At 36.9% G+C, this 17,875-nt stretch overlaps 1 protein-coding gene across 15 annotated transcripts in view; it reads left to right on the top strand.

Moving 5' to 3' along the window:
- The window catches only part of Hdac9 (histone deacetylase 9), an 832,694-nt gene that overhangs the window by 164,447 nt on the left and 650,372 nt on the right, over positions 1–17,875 (top strand). The gene's annotated exons all lie outside the window — the stretch shown is intronic.

Genomic DNA, 17,875 nt, shown 5'->3' with positions numbered 1-17,875 from the left:
ATATTCACAGACTAATAAGTTAATTTAAAGTCATAGGCAAGTAGTGATCTATAATATTATGCTATTGATTGCTTATTAGCATTTTGTTATTTTATTATTAGGTTTAGGACATATTTGTTAATGCATGTATATTAATTATGAAAGGCCACAGATCCACAGGCTATCAATTCGTTTACTGATTCATTTACAGATATTTGTATTAGAATAGATTATTGCTGTTAAGAGCCTTGTCTATGTGTATCTGCTATATGAATTGTAATTTTTTTTTTTTTTGAGACAGGGTTTCTCTGTGTAGCCCTGGCTGTCCTGGAACTCACTCTGTAGACCAGGCTGGCCTTGAACTCACAAATCTGCCTGCCTCTGCCTCCAGAGTGCTGGGATTAAAGGCGTGCGCCACACCGCCCTGTGAATTGTAATTCTCCTGGCGATTAATTGACTTTACTAATTCACTAACATCTCAAAACTCTTGCTTCAAATTTCAGTGTCAAAGTTTTACGCTGTAGAAAAAAGTTATTTGAGTTACTGAATTTAGGGATTTAGATATTTTTGGAAAACTGTGTCTTCCTTTTAGTGCTATTGTTATGTAATCCAGGCTTATTCATGGACATTTTGTTTTATATTTTAATGTTGTTGGATAGTTGTTAAGTTGCTCTAAGGATAATGAATGAAGAACAGCAGGGCTTTAGTTTTAAATTACAAAGAGTAGATTTAAATTTTGTGTTGGTCTATGTAAGTTCATTGAAAATTAGATCCTGTAAGAAGCTAGGAAAAGCTTCCCCTGTCTTCAGGGTGATGATCAGTATTAGGTGGCTGAGTGGACACATTGCCAGTCACTGTGACTGTTGGCAGGAACACCAAGGCTATATCTTGATATGCACAGAAATATTGCTAAAAAGAAATATTTATGCCATCGGATTATGCTTCTTCATTTCAGAATTTTAAGCCTGGAGATTTGTTTAAAAACATCAAAGTAGCCACCAAGGGAAGAGCATTGTCTGAGCTCATAAGTAGTTTTCTTTTCAGACAGAACACATGGTTAGTAAACATCAGCAATTTGACTTGGGTTTGGAAGACTCTATTCTTCATATTCCTTTATCCTGGCAGCTTGTCTTTTTCTTTTTCATGCTGAGACTATGCCTATGCTGGGGCCTAGCAAACACAGAAGTGGATACTCACGGTCTATTGGATGGATCACAGGGCCCCCAATGGAGGAGCTAGAGAAAGTAACCAAGGAGCTAAAGGGATCTGCAACCCTATAGGTGGAACAACATGATGAACTACCTAGTACCTCCCAGAGCTCGTGTCTGTAGCTGCACATGTATCAGAAGATGGCCTAGTTGGCCATCAGTGGGAAGAGAGGCCCATTGGTCGTGCCAACTTTATATGCCTCAGTACAGGGGAACGCCAGGGTCAAGAAGTGGGAGTGGATGGGTGGGGGAGTTGGTTGGGAAAGGTGTGGGGGACTTTTGGGGTAGCATTGGGAATGTAAATGAAATAAATACCTAATAAAAAAAGACAAAAAATATTCCTATGTGTGTCATGTTTGTTGTGTGTTTTCTCAAGTTGGTTTCTGTAATGAAATCTCATGTATCTTGGGCTGCTTCAAGCTTGCTACACAGCTGAAGCTGCTCTTGAGTTTCTGATCATTCTGACTCCATCTGCTAAGTGCTGGAATTGCAGGCATGCACCACCAGACCCAGTGTCTTTAGGGCTGAATCCCCCCTGGCTTAAGACAAAGCACTCTTTCGAGTGACCTACAGCCATTGCACCCAATAGAAGCAACATGGGAATGTTGATGTATACACTACTTTTCTGTACTCTTTCAAAACACGGATGAGAATAATAGCAGAGCTTACATTCTGAAAATTACCTTAACTCTTAATACAAGACGACTTGATTTTTCTCATTGGCTTCTCTTCATTCAATCTACAGCAAATAGATAGATTAGTGTGTTTTAAGTCCTATCCCAGACAGTTAAGTATATTCTTCAATATTAAGCCTAAGTTAAGTAGTAATTTTCAAAAGGATGACTGTGGTATGGATTTACACAGAGTTAAGGATTCTTCTCAAAATATTTTGTTCTCTTTTATATTAAAATCTATTTGTCTCTATGACCTTTGAACAACATTCCCTGACTATTTGAGAATGCACAGTTGCATCAAAGTTATCCATATTTTCCAAATGTCAGTATAACTCACCGTGTGACCTTTCATCAATCTCCTACATTAACTGTAGCATTTATCTCATTGGAAGAGCTTGAGTGCTGTGAAAATACCGTGGTGGCCAATGTCATTTTCAAAATTTAGTTTTCACTTTAAATCTCTAATTTTGTCACTAAGCAGTAAATACTTTATTTCTCACAGAGATGGGTACTTTGGGTACATTTTTCATTATGTCTGCTAAATATTTGTGTTTGATTAATCAATATTTCAAAAAAATATTTTCTGTTTTTCTGTTAGGAGCTAGTTTGGCTGGCAGCTTCAAAGCTGCAGATGTGACTTCCCTTAAAACAGATACCAGCCATCCACATGGTTTTGTGGCTTTGTGTATAGGGCCCATCTCATCATGTAAACCTTCACAGTTATTTTAGTAGGATTAATTCACATTGCCATAATGTTAGTAAATAAGCTTTAAGCTTTTTGTTGTAACTTTATTTCTAGTGTGAGGTGTGCCTTTGAGAAATGCAAGACTTTCCAGTACAGTATGACACCACAGCCTGGGCTCGTGTAAAGCACTAGCAGGTGTGCATAGCCCTGCTTGCACATCTGCAGGGACAGTGTTAACACATGAAAATCATGGTGAGCATAACACCTTCATGTTTTATAAGTAACACAGACCAAGGTTCAGTGTGCCAAGCTGTCTGACATCTAGAGCGTCACTTAGTAATATTCATAAAGGAGCCACCCAGGTCTACTGAGACAAAAGAATGAAATATGTGGGCATTAATGAGATTTTAAAATATTTTTTGAGCCACTGATAATTATATTTAGTTAAAAGAACAGGTTCCCAGGACAGCCTATTATAGACAGAGAAGGCTTTAATCTTGGGTAACCATGGAGAACGTTTCAGAGAGAGGCAGTCATGCTCAGCATATTGTCTGCCATCCTCAGCGATGGAATATGGAGCAAATGAGTAAAATGATCAGAATCATGTACCTGTTTTATCCTGAGTTATGTGTTACTGAACTATGAAAAGAAAAAGAAAACCTGAACAAAAATCATCATTAGTGTCAGCCTAAGGAGATCTGTCTATAGCTAGTGTATTCCAAAGCTTATTTTGCATAACGGCCTCATGTCTAAAACATGACACAATTATGATAGAGCAGTTTAGCAATGTTAGATGATTTATATTCATTTCTATTGACAAATACAAGTTATGTTTATTATTTATAGCATATGTGGTAAGCTGGAATGACATATACATTATTCCACATACTGTTTTGTGTTGTGAACACTGAAAACTGAGTCTTAGTTTTCAAGAGTTCAATTGGCTTACCTCTTACAGGTAAGGATCTGTTAAACTTATACCTAACTAACATGACATCTTGTATCCTCTGACTGATATCTTTCCAGACCCTTCTCCAAGCTGAGCCCATCATGATCAACATTCTACTGTTTGTCTTTATGAGTTAATCTGTATTAGATTCCTACATGTAAATGGGATCAGGTGGTGATACTCTTTCTGTGTCTGACTTACTTCTGCAACATAATATTCTCCAGTGGGTCCAGGTGTGGAAAATGACGGTTGCTTTTCTTTTCAAGGTTGGATAATTTTGTAGGTGTGTACTACACTTTCTTCAGCATTTAATCAATGAAAGGGCTATTTCGGCAGATTCTGTTATTGGGAACAGTGCTGCAGTGGACAAGAAGGTAGAAGTCCCTCTGTGCATTATCTTCTTCCTTTGGGTATGTCATTAGTTGTGGGACTGGTGGGATTTAACTAGAAATAGTTTATGCTTATGACTTGATCTTTAACATAGGAAGGTACATAGCAGTGAAGTACTAAATGGATGCATATGTCACGTAAGGAGTATTGAAAAACTAACCAGAAAACCTGTGAGGCCTTTCAGGTAGTAGCTTCATTTTTACTTACTTTTTGCTTAAGACTTGGTAGAATGCTAAGTATCTTGCTTGATGAAATTATTTTGAAATTATGTCATGGTATACCCAATTACTGGGATGTTTTAAGTAGAGTACTTCCAGATCCATTTCTGTTGTCTTGATAATTCATTTATTTAATGGAAGTAATAAAACCACTAAACCCATTAGGATATTAATGATTCTAAGAGACAGGGTGAAAATAATTTGCAAAATTCCTCAAAATTTTCAATTATTTTGGATATAGTTAAGTATTTTGAAAGAATCTTTGTTACTATAACGTATGTTTTATTGATGAATTAGCTGATATAAAATTTCTTTAGTGGGTAGATTTTTTTATATCTATGAATTATTTGTTGTGTACCTATAATAGTTAGCATATAGAATTTGTCAAGTAAATCTCTGTTGATTAAAATTTAACTCATTTTCTAGAAAATTGAATTCATGAATTTTATTTTCAGCTTAGTAGAATTTTCAAAAAAGAGAGGCCATCAGAATTGAAGTTTAAAAAACTTTGTGGTTAAAACTCCTGTCTAAGGATTAAGTTCCTCAAAATTTAAACATAGTTAATTTCAATTAAAGCTTAAAGAGAAAAATAAACCACTCGAAAGATATTGGCACTCAATGGTTTTCTTCTGTGAGTTGGGTGGTTGTGGTTTGCTTAATGGTATTCATTATACTGATTAAAAGCAGTGATGCGTTTTGTCGTGTTTATTTTTCCATAAACAAGTTTTGTCAGTAATGGGGAGGGGCAGTTGGCATTTGATGTACATGAGGTACATATTGGTGGTGGGCTTTAATTCCTCTGAGTAAACTGATAAGGACTTGTAAGGAAGTGATCAAACAGAAGAACAAATTCTTGTCCAGAGCTGGACCATTTATTCTAGATTCACACAGTAAGGAAACAATTGGATAGCTTTTATTGCCTTCAGCTGCACTTTGGGCCTTTGAACAAAAAGAAGACTAAAGTAATTGCAGGATCTCATTATGTACAGCACCATACAAATTGAATGTCTCTGCCAAGAAATACGTATTTCTAGTTGAAAGAGTCATTATTGACTATGTTTCCAGTTCTGTGATGGAACTGCTGTCCTTTTGAGGGCTTGTGGAGGTCTATGAAAATAAAATCTAGAATTTCACAGAAGTTGCTCCTGTAGGATTTGTAGCAAGTCCATAACTATGTGTCTTGAATTTATATATGCATATTTAATATACATTGAGTATATGTGTTATGTATGTACGTATATATAAAATCTATCCAAATTTCAAATTTTTATGTTTCCCCATCAAGGGATGCCAAAAAGCTATATCATTTGGCTACCCTAGGTCTTTAAAAAAATGAGAAGTGGGTATTTAAATGTTTAAGAGCTAATTGTCTAGGTAATTGAACAAGTACTTAAAAATACCTTGTTTGCATTTGCTTCCCTGAGGCAGTCCTGACATCTATGGCTTTAAAAGAGCATAGAAGAAACTACATTAGAGTTCGAACTTCATGCTCTAGTTTAAACTTATTGGTTTGTTTGTGACATCAGAGTGTTTAAAATGCGAGGGTGGCAGCTGGAATTGACTCCTATTGCTTGGCCACTTCTGTTGCCTGGTAACTATGTTAGTTGCACTACAGTTATTGATGTTCTTGTTGTTTCTTTAACTTATTAAATATCATGAATGTGTTGAGAAGACTTTGATTTTGTAGAAAAGGGGACAACTCACAAGAGAACTAGACTAGGGTTTCTTGGCTTTGGTTTTAATGGTGGTTGAAATACCAAATTCCTTGTTGGGTAGGGCTTTCACATGCACTGTGAGTGTCCAGTCATATATCTCATTTCTAACTTTGAGATGTAGTGACTTACTGATCTACATTGCCACACCAAAAATAAAATTGTCCTTAAATATTACCATGTGTCTCTGCAAGGCAAGGGCAGAGTCCCTCTATGGTTGTCATTCATCTTTCCATCTGCATTTGTAAGCAGATGTGGAAGGTCCCACCTCTGATTTGATCTAGGTAAATGCTTCCAAAATGAAAATAAGAATGAGACTTAATAAAACAAACAAACAAACAAACAAACAAAAAGCCCACTGATACTCTTTTAGGTCTCAGAAAATCCTCTGCAGAAGTAAAAGAAGAATGAGACAGAAACGTGTCATTTATTCTTTTTTTTCTGTCCTTGATTTTGGGTGGATTGGGAGATCAGGCAGAGAATCATGAGGCTCTACATTGTTTCTCTAAAGGGAAAGAAGTCTCAGGAAATTTTCAGCATGCTCAAAGATGTAAATGTGGCCAAATATTCTTATAATATATTTTTTTCTGTGAGCGTGTCACAATCATGTTGTCTGTTCAGTACTTTAAACCATATTTTATATAAAAACTTACATAATGATGTGCTTTTAGTATAAGCCTGTGTATATGTGTTTATGTATACATAGTACTTTACATAAATAAAGTAGAAATTCAGAATTATACTTTTTGAGAAACCAAATAAAAGTAATAGAAAACCATTAAAGCAATTTTATTTCCTTATTTGAAACTGCATTTTGCTTACTTTAAACTACAAATGCTAAGCATTTCATAATTTACAAAGTTTTTAGTAATTATTTTAATTCCTTAGTAACATTTGTAACTTGTAAGAACAATTACAGCATTAAAACCGGGAGAGAGACAGAAAAAACAAGAAAAATATACAGATGGGACTAGAAGGCTGTCCATTTGAAGGGAGGAAGGGACTATTTATGTCAACAATTATAGCATTTCCTTCTGCATTAAACATTTTGCAACTGAAAGAAACATTGCTTTTGAATCTTAGCATTTTGGATGGGCATGACTCTTATCTGGAATATAGTAAGCTATTTATTCCTCAAAACATGTTTTTACTTTGTAAACAGAATGAATTGTTTCTTAGTGAGTATGTTTTTTTTTTTAAAATAAAATGTGTTGCATAGTCTAATTAGATTTTAATACCCTGTACAATGGTATTGTGTCTCTCTATAGACTTTCAAACATAAAGGTCAGTTATGGTCTACTTCTGTCCTAGGTGTTGGTCAGTGTAGTCTCCTACACAACATAGGCCATTTCCATTGTTCTTGGTTGCCACCCCCCAGAACATGATGGTGAGACCTTAGTGCTGAAGACATCTCACAGTTGTTGTCATAGGTCAGGGAGAATTCAAGCTGGTACTGACCTACATGCTTCACTCTTCCTGGCTTGCTTTCATATGCCGGAAGCTGCTATCTATACTACAGGGAGAGAAAAAGCCATCAACAGTTTTAACCAAACATGAATCCTGAAAGCTGCCATGTCAACCTACCTGGAAATATGCATCCATTGGTGCAACAGTGGCACAAATGTGATGGGAGTAACCAACTGCTTGCTGATTAGATTTAAGGCCCATTCCAGAAGACCCAACTTATGCCAGACCCAAGAACCGTTGTCTCTGTAAGTTACAGTCCCTAGAATTGGGTCTGCTATTATTTTCTTTTATCAACATAATATTAAACTACCCACTATGTCTTTATACCCTTAGCCAAGCTCTCTACACACTTCAGAGAAGCTTCTTTTTGTATTAGTAATAGAGATATTCAAAGCTAATGAAAGTATAGAGAATAAGAGCTTGTGGAATGCTCAACCCTAAATGAGACATCTATATCAAACCTCTTCCCCACAAGGCTCAGGGATCATCTGATCATAAGGGGGAAACGAGAAGATTGTAAGAGCCAGAGACTGTTGAGGACTGCTACTGCTCCAAGACAACCTTTTCTGAAGATTGCAGGGCCATTGATCACACGAATATTGAGTGGCTGTATTTTCCTACATAAGACATGCATGAAATCAGAGCAGCCAAAATTCCAGCTGGATGGGGAATGGTCTCGTTCCTATCTAAAAACTTATTGGCAATTAATGGCTTCTAGGAAAGGAATAGTCAGTTATCTTCAGAGATATGGTAACTGGTAGGCTACCTATACTCCAGTAGATAGTCCTACCATTCTGCACATGCTGGTATAAATAAATGGATGTAGTACATTAAAAAAGTACATTAATGTGGGTGGAGCAGTACATGGGAAAGAATGAGAGAGGAAGTAATGTGGGGTGGATCTGATAAAAGCATATTATATACATGTATATGCAATAGATTTTAAAAGAAAAAAAATTCTACAATCTAACAAAACCCTTTCAAGAAACAGTCAGTTGATTAGGGTTGTTTTTATAATACATATAGATAAATATTAAGATAACTTTAATTATAAGTATGACTTTAAAAAAACATGTTTACAAAATATTTTCCTTTGTTTCATTGTCTTACATTGCTGTAGCCCAAAAAAACTGACTTCAGCCAATTTTTCTTCCTCTTCTTTAAATAGATCCTTTTCAAATAAGTCTTAAAAATTGCGGGTAATTCTTGACTGCATTTTCTCACATACTAATTTTAGCACAATCGAAAGTAAAATAAAATAATAGCCAATAGTATGTTGATACTTACTCATCCTTATGGAATTTTATTTCTCATTTAAATGTTACAACATTTTATAAAGAGGATTAAGCAGTATGTCATTCATTTATTCATAATCAATAGTCATATAAGGAATGCTAAATGTAAGATGTATAATGAGGTATATGTGCAAAAAAAAAGGAGATACATACATGGAGCTTAAAGTCATTACAAAAGAGATCACTAATAATAGATACAAAAATGGAAAAAGTAAGAGTTAATTATATAAAAAAAATCAAGGACAAAAATAACCCTCAATCAAAGTCATTTAAGAAGATTTAAGCAAATAGACGCAGGTACCATCTTTGTGGGGTGAAACATCCAGTGTCATGAAACTTAAATTTCATGAAATTGAACAGTGAATTTAGCAAAATTAACATTAAGTCCATGACAAAAGTCCTGTATGAGACAAAAGTATGCAATTTGCCAAGCAAAATCTCATTTTTCTGTGAAGAGTAAAGGCTTACAGAAAGAAAGCAAAATTTTGAGAAGTAACAATAAAACAGAAGAATGGTTTTATCAGATACCCAGACTTCTTGAAATACCTTAATAAAATTGGATGCTTATGAACCTGCACTGTCACCATCATTGACTATACAGTCAACAGACTATAGCAGCAGACTTCTGATATGTTTTCAGAAAGGTTTAACTGATAAGGGAAGACCTACTCTAATCAGAGACATTACTGTGGTCTTGGATCTCAGACTGACTAGAAAGAAAAAACCAAAGAGTGCACCAGTATTCATCTCTCTCACTGGGGACTTTGTGTACCTACCTGTGCCATAGCTTACTCACTTTGGTGCTGTCAAATGGTGAACTGGAACAAACTTTCCTTCCTTAATCTCCATTTTTGGGTATTTTGTCACAGTTGTGAGAAAGGTAACACAATTGTAGTTTGTATATAGCAAAACAAACCTGCCTGGAAGAATCTAGGTAGAATGAAGTAGCAGAAAGAAATCAGAAATATGACAGAGGTAGCAATCCTGATCATGGAGGAAAGAATGGCTCATTTGACTAAATGCTGACAGGAAAACATTGAAGTTATGTATTTACCTTATGAAAATTCAAAAGTAGTTCTGGGTAGATTAAAGTCTTAAACTAAAAACACAAACGAGAGAATATCTTTAATAAAGCAAAGAGACAGCTTTTAAAATGACTTAGTTTTATGTGTATGAGTATGTTGTCTGTATGCATGTATATAGACTGTACATGCCTAGTGTCCATACAACACAGAATGTCTCCAAGTCCCTTAGAACTGAAGTTATGGACTGTTATAAGCATCCATGTGGGTGCTGGGGACTGAATCTGAGTTCTCTACAACAGCAGCAAGTACGCTTAACTGCAGAGCCATCTTTCTGTTCCTGAGACAGTTTTCTTAACCAAAAGTTTTAAATTACTAGTAACAAAAAAAGTGGTGAATAACTAACTATAAATATAAAATATATAAACTGACAAAGGCATTTAAGGTTTCAAATATAGATCTACATATGCATTGGTTTATGTATGAGACTCATTAGAAAGCATAATAGGAATATTTAATGTGTTAAAAATAAGTGGCCGAAACCTTGTCTGGGAATTACAAACTAAATCTTCAGTGAAACCGTTTCACACATCCATCATATGGGCAGCTGCATAAAGTCAAACACTGAGGCCTAGTGCAGCTCTTGGGCACCGGGGCATTGGATGATACTGAGGATATGCAAACACATGGGAGATCTACTTTACATATGTTTGCCGACAAACTACTTTGATGACCAGCAACTCCATTGGAAGATATATTTTCTAGAGATAGCCTTTCATAACGGAACAAAGATGTAGAGTAATATTTGTTCACTCTGAAATAGAGATAAGTGATTTGTAGTATTTTTGCTGCACAGAAATTGATATATCTTTGATAATGAATGAATTAGGGCTACATGTATTATCATTGGGTAAATCAATTTCAAAAACTTTTTAAAATTTGTAATAAAAAGTATACATTTTCGGGAGATCCTCTGCCACAGGGCTCCATACCTAAATAGCACCGGGATGGAAAAAGCCTCCCAAGGGTACAGTCAGACCTGAGTGCAGGTAGGACCACCACTGCTGCTCAGATGAACCTTCCTGGAACCCTCAGAGCACAGGAACAGAGGGGCAGCTTAGGATGGGAGCCTTCCAGTTTCCATCTCTACCTGTAACAGATCCTCTGCCACAGGGGTATATATACAAGTACTTTTAGGAGAGCTGGAGTCCCAGGAGTGTTTACAAACCTGTGATCACAGGTAAGACCACTACTTCTCTTCAAATTCCTGGCCCAAGAGGGACCCTCATAGACCCATCAGGACACAAGAACCAAGGATAAGCTGGGGACAGGATCCTTCTGGTCACTGTCTGCACCCTGGGAGCTGACCCTGTACCACAGCTCTCCATACCCAAATTCCTCCCAGAGAGAACTGGTCTCCCATGAGTTTCAGTTCGGGAGTACTGACACACAAGCTTGCAGGAAGGTCAAGCCAAAGTCAGAGACAGCAAGACCAGCTAACACCAGAGATAACCAGATGGTGAAAGGCAAGCACCAGAACATAAGTAACAGAACCCAAGACTACTTGGCATCATCAGAACCCAGTTCTCCCACCACAGTGAACCCTGGTTACCCAACACACCAGAAAGGCAAGACTCTGATTAAAAATCATATCTTATGATGATGATAGAGGAATTTAAGAAGGACATAACTCCCTTAAAGAAATACCAGAGAACACAAGTAAACAGGTATATTCCGTGACAAAACCAAATTTACACAATATCTTTCCACAAATCCAGCCCTACAAAGTGTACACATCACTGCTATATATATTCTTGAACATGATGAACATGTGAAATGTACAAGGACATGCTTCAGGCTGATCAATGGAGCATCATTTCGTGGATTAGATGAGAGGCTGTAATCTTACTTTCCTTTCTTGTATTGGTGGTGGCACAGCTCATTAACTGCTTTGGTTAAAGCGTGGGCATCATAAGCATTATCTTCCATCTCACTCAGATTTCACCAGTCACAAGCTCTTCTCATCTCTCCCCTTAAAATACACCCTGTGTGCCTGGAAAGATGGCTCAGTGGTTAAGGGTGCTTGCTTCATAAGCATGAGGCTGAAAGCTGAGTGAGTATCCTGTACTCACTTAGAACACCAGCAATATTGTGGTGAGAGCATGAGGTGGACGGTAAAGCTGAACATATGTGAGCTTCAGGTTTAGGAAGAGACTCTGCTTCAAAGGATTTAGTATGTTAGTGCAACAAGAGGGTACTTGATACCTTTCTGTGGCTTCTATATGTCACACACACACACACAGCAAAACAACAACAAAACCTTTCAGATGTACAGGACAAGTTTCCTAATATTCCTGTCTCTGTCTTGCTATCTATGTGAGTAACACCTCCATAATGTCTGCTTGGATTTTCTTGAAATAACCTTTTTTGTTGGGTTCTCAGTTTCTACTCAGAAACACCCTCCACACTACCTGTCTTCAAACAGAGGCCAAATGGTCTTGTTAAAAAAGTCAGTCGTAATGTTACTCTGATCACAGCTCACAGGTGTTCCTCAGTTTTCAGCAGCAATATCCACAGCCCCACAATGACTCCCATGGCACTGTGTGCTGTGGCACCTGTACCACACGGTTTCCTAGCAACTGTCCCTCTGTTTGGATGGTCGCAGTTCCACTTGCCTCTACAGACACTCCACACTTGGCCTTTTCCATTAGCCTGTGGAAGCTCTTGCACTGCTGAAGAGAGATTAACTTTCTGAAATTTCTTTTTCTTAGAAGTCAACTTCTCACTGAACCCAGCCCTGGCCACATTTAAAACTACAGGACCCCATTCCATGTTTGCCTTCGTGTGCAGTACTTCCTATTTTCTAATATGCCTATTATTTTACTCTGGGTGTATTCCTTTTTGTCTGTCTTGCATCTTTCTAGAAATGCCCTAGAAACATTAGGGTGTACCTTGTACCTTGAAGAGTCTAGAATATTATCACATAAATATATGTAGAATGAGTAAGTGAATAGCTACAAAGTTCATTATGGTCTTCCATCTATTTTAATGCAGCAATGTAAAGAAAGACATTAGGCTGGGAAGGAAGTTACAGTTTGCTGGTGAACTGTAAAGGTGAAGGTACCCCTGTTAATATCTGCAGGATTTCACAAGCATGTTCATGCTTGACTCCATTTTTAAGCTTTATGAAATGAGATTTGGAACTACCAAGAGGCCAGGTATGCATGTCCTGCAGTCAGACCCTGTGATCTGTGAAATAGATAGTCAGTTACATAAAATCATTTTGAAACTTAGCTTCATGCCCAGAATGTTTGCCTGAATAGTTCAAAGGTGATTTTTTTTTCACAATTAGGTGACATAAAAAAGTTACTAAGTGGATTGCTATGTTAAAATCATGAAGAATTTAGTGGAGGAAGTAGTCCCTGGGAAGAGGTTAAGTAATATAAATAGGTTACAGTCCAACAAAGTTCTTCATTGCTGTTTCTACAGCAGCACCAAGAACTCAAAACAAGGAAATGGCATCTCATATGTACACTACAGACATTTTTCTAGAATTTCTGTGGTCTAGACTCTCAGAGATTGGCATATTTATCTTCATGCATCTCAGTTTAGACGTGCCTCTTATGAAACATGGTAAAAGGGAAGTGTTTAAAATTCTATAAGATGTAGTTATTTCTTCAGCTTCCTTCCCCTAAATTAACTTTAAAATATCAGAAATTTTCCATGCTGAAAGAAATGCCCAGGGACATGGTGAATATGTGCATATAAAAAGATATACAATATTTTATGCATTTCACATTAACTTTATAAAGTCACTTTGAAAGCTATGAAGGGATATTTAGTAATTCAAGAAAGAAAAACATTTTTTTTTCAATTGGGCACTTAATCTCATAGCAGAACTTGCTCTGATGTTATATTGGGAACTCTACTCTGAAAACCAGGGTCTGGACAATTAGAAAACAGATATGGGCATCTTTTAAAATCTCTCCCTTGTGACTTAAAAAAGAATAAATTTGAAATATGTTGAACTTGTGTGTTGGCATTTACAGGAATTCAATCTAGCTTTCCATAAAGCAGAAGTAAATCTCCATGTAAACCACTCTACTTTTTATTTATAAATTAGTATTCAAATGAGCCAAACACTTTTTAGTAAACATACTTGATACAGCATCATGGACAGAATCTGTAGACAGTTGACGCCATCCCTTATATTAGTTCCTTTAACTCCCTGCCTGGATTTCGGACCAGCAGTCTGACTCTTGTTCTTACTAAAGAGTAAATGCCTTGATTATTATAGAATAATGGTGAATGAAATGATTAGGAAAATTCTTATATTCTGATTTTATCCCAGCCACATTATGATGAGGGTGATAAAAACGTTGACTAGAATTTATATTTACATATCATATGTGTGTGTGTTCATATTTGCTCATTCCACAAGAGCAAATATTTTCTAGAGACTAGTTTCACGAGGGCTAACTTATGTACTTTGTATAAATTAGTCAAATATTGTTTTCTGAGATTAATCTTAGTGCCTGGTGGTTCTCTATCTCACTTATCTCCTATGTAACCTATGAAGAGGGAATTCTGAGCATTGAAAGGGTCATTCTTGGAGATTGAAAGAAATAATGTAGACACCCCTAAAAATCATTGATAAGCTAAAATTCCGATGAAAGGGGAAGTGAAAAGGGAGCTACCCATTCAGCACATATTTTTGAAGGAAGTGCCCCATCAGTAACACTTCCTGGCACTTATATAAAGCCTTCAAGGCAGCATTAGGAAACATGTTCTGTGAACATTTAGAGGAAGGTTTGGATAAGAAACAATTACTGTCATCACTTCTCTTGACAGTGTTGGGGTAGTGCTCAGGCACAATGCACTCAAGAGCATACCTCCATTCCTCTTCTCGGCACTGAGATCTCTCCTATTTACAGACTGTCAGGATTCCCCATTGCAGGCAGTTTTGTGCTGGTCTCATGTCTGCCTCCTTGGTCCTGTGCTTTTGGGCTGGTTGTGCCTAAGGCACGAAGTGTCTGCGTCTGACACAGCCAGGGCTGACCACATGTGTTTCCTGCATGGGCTGTGCTTTCTATGTGACAGACTGGCTTTATTTGGTGATGCTGGTTATCAAAACTTTTAAAACATCTGCTCATAGACTTTCTTAAGAGGGGGAAATTATCACATGGACTTTGTAGCCAGCAGGGCTTGCAGACTGAGGTTGCTCTCTGAGCTTGCTTCTGTAGCTATTCTCTTTTACACAGAGAGATTGACAATGGATTCCATGACTTCCAGGCTTAGGGTGACGGACTGAGGACCTGGAGAAGAGTTTCAGGAAACTACTCCTTTAATTGATTCTCCTTTGAAGTAAAACACATTTCAGAGAATAATAGCTAAGATTTGACTCCAAAGCTTCAGTGTAGATGAGGAATTCTTCTGGCTGAACTATATAGTTGAGGTTCAATTACCTTAGCTCCCATTGAACCATATTCTAAACACCTTCCTTTGTAACCGTCACCTTGTGCAGAAGTCTATATTTTTAGCCTCTAAGCAGAGCTTAAGCACTGTATTTAGACATCTGACTTGAAGACTAAAATTTGCTCAGTGAGCAGAACAAATGTTCAGAAAATAACATTTCAAGGTTAGTGTTAGTGTCCTGAATAAAATGCCTTTTCTTTTTTTCCTCATTGAATGTAACATAAATAATGTGCCCTGACTGGCTTTCAAGATTAAAAATCAGAGAATAACTGTGAAGTTGGAGAGGAAAGAAGGAATAATTAAAAATTGAAGGGGCTTCTGTTGAACAATTGTTTGCCTGAAACTAAATACACGTTTTTATTCCTTATTCAATAGGATTATGGATCTTAGAAGGATTTTAAAAACTATATAGTAATGCTTGTAAGAAAGGGGTGGGCAGAATGAGCTCATAACTACCATGAAAAAATATTTAAAGAAACATACACATACTGCCACAGGCAGCCACACACACCCGAGTGCACACACACATACCTGAGCACACACACATGAGCACACACTCACATGACAGCACACACAAACACACACACACAAACACACACACCTGAGTGCACAAACGCACACATACACACACACACACACACACATCTGATCAAACACATGCCTGAGCACATGAACACACACATGAATCCCTGGGTATATTGAATAAAAAAAGAGACACTATTTGAATATTGTTTGATATTAATCATTATAACTGAATTTAGTAATGTTTGAACATTAACCATATACTAGTTATAGTACAAGTCTTATTGTATAACTAATCTGATTTAGTGCATTTCTCCATCTTGTAAATTAAAAAAAATTTAATAATATTCCTGACTCATTTTAGTGAGTAATAGTAAATCGTGGATCCTTTTTTAGGAAGAGCCTTAAATGGTACCTAAGACACTGTAGTGTTAAGAAATTAAACAATCATAAAACCCATTGTTCCCACAAAAATGAGAGAAGGTTATGCTGCCTGCTCCAGTTAAACTTCTTGTCACTAGTTAAGCATCCTAGCTGATTAGCATGACCTACATTCTCTTAAGTACTGCATGACTGTGGCTAAATGGAAGGATGCTGGAGGTGGACATCGTGGCCTACACATAAACACAGCACTTAAAAGCAGAGGCGTGGGGATAGCACTGAGGGGTCAAACTGAGTTTCATAGCAAGAGGCCCTGTCTTAAAACCAAACAAAATATCATCACTAGCAAACAGCAAAAATGTAAAGAGGAAGAAATATACCAGGAAGCATAAAATCTGTCACCAGTGACTTGTCACCAGCTATTGAGTCACTGGTGAGACAAGTTTCATGGTGCCTTTGTATGGGTTTTTGTATAATTGGATATTATTGCTGCATATGATTTAAATAATTGAATAATTATAAAGTATGATAGCTAAAAATAGCACCAAGGATGCTGGCTTAATCATGGTCTGGTGCGTGCACATAGGAGTTTGCTTTCATTGCACATTGACCCATAGGGCAAATTCTGACACTTACTTCATTTCTTGGCTTAGAATCTCGTGTTTTGACTTTTAGTTCAGAAAGCATGGGCTCAGTTAGACATTGATTTTGTGCTATCCCTGGTTGTTCTCACCAGTTCCACTTTCATCTCACAGATTCACACCATGGTGCTACAGGACAGAGGGGCCTGCTTTGTCCCCACCTTGTTGTATAAGTTTTACATCAAAGATCATTATGGATGACCTTTCTGGCTTCCAAAAGAAGTAGCTTTGTGCAGTGTTAAGACACGGACAGTGTCATAAGCATGAGTAGCAATCACCTTGGATCCTCCATTTGTCACTAATGAAATCTTTGTCTAAGACTTAATACTGCGGGGAATTAGTCTCCTCATCTGTCAAATGCCTTTAAGAAAACTTAGCCCAGATAGTTGTTGTGATAGTTAAATAAGTGGAGGCTTTCAAATTTCTCATAAGATCTGTTGGTAAAATTTTCTATTTCATTTAATTGAAACACAGCACTCATTCTTACTATTGTTTGAAGTGAAATTTTTTCTTATGTATTTATAGTATATTGGATGTGATCTTTAGCACCTCATGAATAAAAGTAATATGGTACATTAGTAACAAGATGAGAAGAGAGTTATTTTCATATGAATATGAGATAGACTTCATTCAATTTCTTCTGGGTCGTCAGAGAGGTTTGTTTTTGTCTAGAGGAAAAATAGAAATGAACAAAGTGAAACTAAAAATGAATAAAATTTCAGAAGTCAAAGGACACACCCTACATATTCTGAGCTGTCTGTTTGGTTGTGTCCTATTAAATATCTGGAAGAGAGGGTTTGGAGTTTTTGTGCATGTCATGTGCACGTTTGTACACTGAGATGTGGATAGTAATACACATGTACTTTGTAGCCTCTCCCATCCTTTACAGTACACTACAAATGCATGCTATGTCATTAGATGATTTCAGTGCGATGTGCGACGATGCACAGAAGCTAGTGTTCATCACAGAACAGTGACATTATTTATTTTTTAAAAATCAGTCCTAGGCACAACGTAGAGATTTCTTGTAGATGTTCAGTGACAGTCTGAACTAACAGTATGATGACATTTACCTGGGGAGTCACTTGCCACAACCATTATTTCTGTTTTCTTTGGATTTCTTTCTTTCTTTCTTTCTTTCTTTCTTTCTTTCTTTCTTTCTTTCTTTCTTTCTTTCTTTCTTTCTTTCTTTCTTTCCCTTCCTTCCTTCCTTCCTTCCTTCCTTCCTTCCTTCCTTCCTTCCTTCCTTCCTTCCTT

The sequence above is a fragment of the Mus caroli genome, chromosome 12, assembly GCF_900094665.2.
Source record: "Mus caroli chromosome 12, CAROLI_EIJ_v1.1, whole genome shotgun sequence".
Classification (NCBI taxonomy): Eukaryota; Metazoa; Chordata; class Mammalia; order Rodentia; family Muridae; genus Mus; species Mus caroli.
Note: the sequence above shows the minus strand (reverse complement) of the source record. Positions and strands in the feature narration are given on the sequence as shown.